General features: G+C 43.4%; 1 pseudogene across 1 annotated transcript; it reads left to right on the forward strand.

Annotated features, from left to right (window-relative positions):
* The first annotated feature begins 1,099 nt into the window (after window positions 1-1,099).
* Window positions 1,100-5,681, forward strand: LOC148861632 (FT-interacting protein 1 pseudogene; annotated as a pseudogene). Its single transcript, XR_016112344.1, has 2 exons — window positions 1,100-1,202; window positions 2,015-5,681. The product of XR_016112344.1 is annotated as an FT-interacting protein 1 pseudogene (transcript).
* The last annotated feature ends 1,091 nt before the right edge of the window (window positions 5,682-6,772 follow it).

Below are 6,772 nucleotides of genomic sequence, written 5' to 3' on the forward strand. Positions count from 1 at the left end.
CAACAGACAAATACTACCAACTTGGATGAGTCGATCGAGGTGAAAGGACGAAGTAGTGAATCGGGTAAAACCTGAAACTAAAGCATAGTTAGAGGCCCGAGAAGGAGGTCCTAGGGAAGGCACTCTGACACTCAAGTCAGTAAGCGATGAATAGATCGACCGGGCCGAGCTAGTTCTGGTTGATCAAGGTTGACAAAGCAAGAGAACAAGAAGGCCAGAGAGCAGGAGAGATTGGAGAGAGTGTACCTTGAGGGGAGATGCCTTTAAATAGTTGAGTGTTGTGGTGCACTTGGTCACATTCCTTATGAGGCTTAAGGGTGGAGACCGTCTGCCGAGGTCTTCAGACAATCCAGTGTTCCTTGGCAGGGATTCTTATTGCTGAGATAGACACATCACATGTCCTGATCCTATTCAAGGTTTTCACATGTGAATAAGTCCACCGACTCTGGTGCGTGTTGTGCTGGCTTGCCAACGTGGCCTGAGGAGGTTGGGTGATCCCAGGACATAGTAGCAGCCATGTGGCAGCTTTGACCGGCCAAGGTACAGCCCAAACAAAGCCTGAACCCAAGTCCGATATAGTTGAAAATTTTTCAAATCAGGCAACCCAACTTGCACCCTATACTAGCTTCATGGCATTGTTCTAGTTTAAACATTGTTATAAATTGCAATTTCCAACAGAAAGTGGGTCTTGAGTAGAGAATTTTCTAGGCAAAGACGAAACTAATATAACGATCCTATTCATGTAATTACACGTTGAGATTCAGGAAATCCTACTCTATGGGTGATAGATGGTAAGTTCAAAGCTTATTTTTTATATAAGATTTCTCCCAAGTGCATGCATCCTATTCCTGATAGGGACTAGGCATTTCTAGAAGTAATGGTAATACAGAATAAAGCCAAGTAGCCAACCCACAAGGAATAAAGCCAACTATCACCGCCTACATCTCCATATGACCTAGAAAAGGCAAAGAATCAGAGCATGCATGGAAGAATAATGACTTTAAATTCTTGTTTTTGCAGCAAGGAATTTAAAATCTGCATATTTATACACAAGAATATTAGGCCAGACTCGTTACATTGAGACCTTGATGATTGCAATCAGCAAACCGAAGCATAGAGACAAGGCCACTAATCAGTAATCAATTAACCAATCAGTCACGACAAGGCAATCTAATCAGGGCTATGAAAAGGAGGCTCCCCAGGTATGCCAAAAGCCTTTTTAAGTCGTTTCCCAGTAACCCTTTTAACTGCGGTTTCATACATTCAAAAGATTTCACAGTTTCTTCCTGGGATGGAAGAAGCTTTGGTAAAAGGTAAATGACCGCCCATCAACATGGAATCCAGCTCTCTCATCAGGGAGGAGAGGTTTGGTCAGTTAGGTTATATGGATGTGAAACTATCCAAGGTAAGTAAGGATATGAATGCAGAAGCTTCTGTGCAATTCTGGGCACTAGATAAGGAAAGGAGAACCGGAAATAATAAATTAATTGTAGGTCCATGAGAGAAGAGAATAGAATAAAGCAAAGCAAAAACGCATCTTTGTCAAGGCTCACCAGGCCTTCAACTTTGGGTTTTGCTTTTGCTTTTCTTTTAAATGCAGTCTGCTTTTCTCTTTCCGTATGTATTTTTTGTTCGCCTGCTTTCCTTCACATTGATTTTGCAGCCCAAAGAAGAAAGGAATGTCCCCGAACACACTCCCTAACAATTCTGTTCCAAGTGCTTTGACCAGAATTAGCCTTGAGCCAAATATGATCCCTGTATCAATAACTGAGAATTCTTAGACAGAATGAAGGGCATTCTGGGCATTCTGTTGCAGAGAATCTAGCCAAGCTAAAGGCAATCTTTGTCAGCTAAGGAGGTGACTTGGGTCATCTTTTGTTAGAAATTGGAACAAGGGATTTGATTTTCTAATACTTGCACTATAAGAAAATGGGGTCTAGTCTGGTTCACTTTAATACAATTCTTTTAATTTTTAAACAAAGCTTATGCCTTTACCTCCCTGAGACATTTGCAGACAGCTTCTCCATGAAAGAACTCTTTTCCTGCACATAACCAGAAACAAGGCCTGCCATGCATCATGTAGGAGACAAAGAGAAGAACCTTAACCGTTCCTTTCTGTCACTTTTACTTTCGTAGTCAGAATAACTTTGCTTCAGAATCGAGCTTCAGGTTTCTTGCGAGAGGCCGCTTCCTTGCAGCTTCTCGCAGCAGCAAATTAAGCAATCAGAAAGGGACTATGAAGCTGGTGGTGGAGGTGGTGGACGCCCACAATCTTATGCCCAGAGACGGTGAAGGATCCTCCAGTCCATTTGTAGAAGTTGACTTCGAGAACCAGAGAATCAGATCCCACACAGTTCACAGAAACCTCAACCCTGTCTGGAACGAGAAGCTCCTCTTCAACCTGCAAGACCCCAACAGCCTCCATCAGTACACCATTGAAGTTTGCGTCTACAACGAGAGGAGGTCGATCCCTGCTGGCCGCAATTTTCTTGGGAAGGTATGGATTCATGGCTCTAATGTTGTTAAAAAAGGAGAAGAAGCTTTGCAAAGGTTCCAATTAGAAAAGAAATGGTTTTTCTCATACGTCAAAGGCGATATTGGCCTGAAAATTTATATTTCACCTGAATCAGAACCCACAACTCCCCTTCCATCCTGTCCACCACCATCACGTCCTCCTCCTCCTCCTCCCGTTTCTGATAAAGCTACTACTACTGTTACTACTACAGATTATCCGGCAGCTACTGATACTGCGGCCACTACATGCAAGGCCGCTGCTGCGGTAACTGGTAGTTCAACTTCTACAGTTGTCGCAGTTGACACCATTTCTCCAGCTGGAGTCGCTGGTACTACTGGTACTGCTGGTCCTGATCACAAGGAGGCAAAGGAGGAGATCAAGGAGCCTGTAGAAGTGAAAGTCCAGACTACCCAATACATACACAAGCAGCAAGTTTGCTCACAAGCAGGTATATCGGTAGAGAGACAGCCACAAGTCGTGCCGTTAATCATGCACCAGATCAACAACCCACAACCCCATCCTAACCAACAGGAGGAGGACTACAAACTGAAGGACACAAGCCCACAACTTGGAGAACGATGGCCAAGTGGAGGAATACGTGGTGGCGGAGGATGGATGAGCGGAGACAAGTTCACCAGCACGTACGACCTTGTAGAACAGATGTACTACCTGTATGTTCGAGTTGTAAAAGCCAAAGAATTACCTACCAATTCCATCGCTGGAAGCTGTGATCCATATGCAGAAGTGAAGCTTGGGAATTACAAAGGGACGACTAGGCATTTCGAGAAGAAAACCAATCCTGAGTGGAACCAGGTGTTTGCATTTTCCAAAGAGAGAATTCAGTCATCAGCACTAGAGGTCTTCGTCAAGGACAAAGAGATGGTGGCGAGAGATGACTATCTCGGGAAGGTGGTGTTTGATCTAAATGAGGTGCCGACGAGGGTGCCACCCGATAGCCCCCTTGCACCTCAGTGGTACAGACTAGAGGATCGCCGGGGAGACGGGAAGGTGAAGGGAGAGATCATGCTTGCAGTTTGGATGGGAACACAGGCTGATGAAGCCTTCCCAGAGGCCTGGCACTCAGACGCTGCTTCCGTTCATGGAGAGGGTGTCTTCAACATCCGATCAAAGGTCTACGTCTCACCCAAACTGTGGTACCTAAGGGTGAATGTGATTGAAGCCCAGGATGTACAACCGAATGACAGAAGCCGTCTTCCGGAGGTGTTTGTGAAAGTTCAGGTTGGCAGCCAAGTGCTTAAGACCAAGTTATGCCCAACTCGTACCATCAACCCACTCTGGAATGAAGATCTGGTCTTTGTAGTGGCTGAGCCCTTTGAAGAACAGTTGATGCTTACAGTTGAGGATCGAGTGCACCAATCCAAGGACGATGTCCTTGGGAGGATAAGTCTGACGCTCAACATATTTGAGAAACGCCTGGACCACCGACCAGTTGATTCTCGTTGGTTCAACCTTGAGAAATTTGGGTTTGGAGTCTTGGAAGGAGACAAGAGAAAGGAGCTCAAATTTTCTAGCAGGATTCACCTCAGAGTCTGTCTGGAAGGTGGTTACCATGTACTAGACGAATCAACCATGTACATAAGTGACCAACGCCCTACTGCAAGGCAGCTGTGGAAGCAACCAATCGGCATATTGGAGGTGGGAATCCTGAGCGCACAGGGGCTGTTGCCCATGAAGATGAGAGATGGCCGGGGCGCCACAGATGCTTACTGCGTTGCCAGGTATGGACAGAAGTGGGTACGAACCAGAACAATTATTGACAGCTTCAGTCCCAAATGGAATGAGCAATACACATGGGAGGTCTATGATCCTTGCACAGTGATCACACTAGGAGTTTTCGACAACTGCCATTTGGGGGGTAACGAGAAACCAGCTACCGGTGGCACAGCAAGAGACTCACGGATTGGAAAGGTAAGAATTCGACTGTCAACCCTGGAAGCAGATAAGATCTACACACACTCTTACCCACTTATTGTTCTACACCCAAATGGGATAAAGAAAATGGGGGAGCTCCAGTTAGCAGTTCGTTTTACTTGCCTTTCTTTGGCTAACATCATATACCTCTATGGCCATCCTCTACTTCCAAAGATGCATTACATACATCCTTTCACAGTAAACCAATTAGACAGTCTTAGATACCAGGCGATGAACATTGTGGCAGTGAGGCTTGGACGTGCCGAGCCACCACTCAGGAAGGAAGTTGTTGAGTATATGCTGGATGTGGATTCCCACATGTGGAGTATGAGAAGAAGCAAAGCTTACTTCTTTAGGATCATGTCGCTGTTATCTGGTACAATAACTGTCAGCAGATGGTTTGATGATGTTTGTCACTGGAAGAACCCAATCACATCAGTCCTCGTTCATGTTCTGTTCCTCATATTGATATGGTACCCGGAGTTAATACTCCCAACCATCTTCCTCTATATGTTCCTCATTGGGATATGGAACTACAGATTCCGCCAAAGACACCCACCTCACATGGACACTAGACTCTCATGGGCAGAGGCAGTCCACCCAGATGAGCTAGATGAGGAGTTTGACACTTTCCCAACATCTAAGCCCCAAGACATAGTTCGATTGAGATATGACAGGCTTAGAAGTGTTGCAGGGAGGATTCAGACGGTGGTAGGAGACATGGCTACACAGGGGGAGAGATTCCAATCACTTCTCAGCTGGAGAGACCCAAGGGCAACTAGCCTTTTCATATTCTGCTGTCTCTGCGCTGCTATTGTGCTGTATATTACTCCATTCAGAGTAGTGGCTTTGGTCATAGGCCTTTTCATGCTTCGACACCCCAGATTCCGCAGCAAGTTGCCTTCTATACCGAGCAATTTCTTCAAAAGACTACCATCCCGAGTAGACAGCATGATATAAGGAGAGAAACACAAGCCTGCTCCTGAATGCTAGCTGATACCACTACAGCAACTGAAAGGCCTGCTTGGAAGTCTGCCATAATTCTCTGTTTATTCAAAATGTTAACTGTTTGGAAGATTCTAACATGTTTTCTGGTTTCTACTTCCTATTTCTTGTATCTTTCTTTGAAAAGAGATGTTTGTATAATACACCACAAAGGCAAGCCTCTTTGCCCACAAGACTTAAAACTCCTACTGTACTAATACATTTTGTTAAGCTGTGTTTATTCATTGTATCAGTTTTCCATGTTACCCAGTTTTATCATACAATAAGACCAAAACCAGGTTTATGAGCTAGCTCAATAAAGAGAATCATTATAAAGGATTTCAGCTAAGAATACAATGTCATAGGCCAAGCAAGGAACTGATGAAGGTAGTGTATAATTCTATCATGGACTTTTTATTTTTCTTTTCTTTTTATACTTTCAGTGGGTGGCTAGCTTATGTGGGTGTACAGGAACATTTAGCCATTATGGGGTCTGTTAGGAAAACGCATTTCCCTGAAATTATGATTTCACCACTGTTCATTGAACGATTATTCTTTTCAAAAGCCAAATACGAGAAGGTTGAGGCAGTCATGTCATCCGGCAAAGATTAGAAACTTGATAACTTATGAAAAAGTAGGAGGCAAGTTCAAGGGCATATACTTTGACAGAATAGCTAGGTCTCTTCTATTCTCTCTATTTGGGACTAAATATGTTCTTGTAGATGGTAATTAATTTACCTTATAATTTCAAAAAAAAAAAAAGTAGTTTCTGAAAGAACTTGGTCATCTTTTGCAAACAGAAGCATAAACACATGGATGAAACCACATACTTTTAATGCATCCCATCATAGCATCATATGGGTATATGACAAATTGTAATTTTGGACTTTCAAATTTCAAGATGTGAAATGAGAAAAAAAATGAATAATTAGAGAAAATAACCCTTAACAAAGCAGCAAGGAGGAACTAGATTCACACAACCAACCCCACTAACACATAGGATAAGGTAGACAACAATAGGTTTGTAGTCTTCATAAGAAGCCTTTCTATTGTTACATAGTGTATGCCCTTAATGTACAAAAACATTTATGAATAATATAAGTGCATTACAGTTTCACAATCACATTTGGTATGTGATTGTGAATTACTCCTTAAATCGGACACTTGTGAGAATTTTGTTAGTTTAAAATGTTTTTAGCCATTGGATAAATTTGGGGAATTTATCTTGACAAGGCTCACACAGGAGTATTGCCAAATTGGTGAAGCAATTTGTCTTAGTTGGTAGGGCTAGACCCTAAGCACAACCAGTGTGTGTTTGGAAGTAACACTAGACCTAGACCA

This window comes from Nelumbo lutea, chromosome 4 (genome assembly GCF_056320005.1).
Source record: "Nelumbo lutea isolate HS-2025 chromosome 4, American lotus-T2T, whole genome shotgun sequence".
NCBI lineage: Eukaryota > Viridiplantae > Streptophyta > Magnoliopsida > Proteales > Nelumbonaceae > Nelumbo > Nelumbo lutea.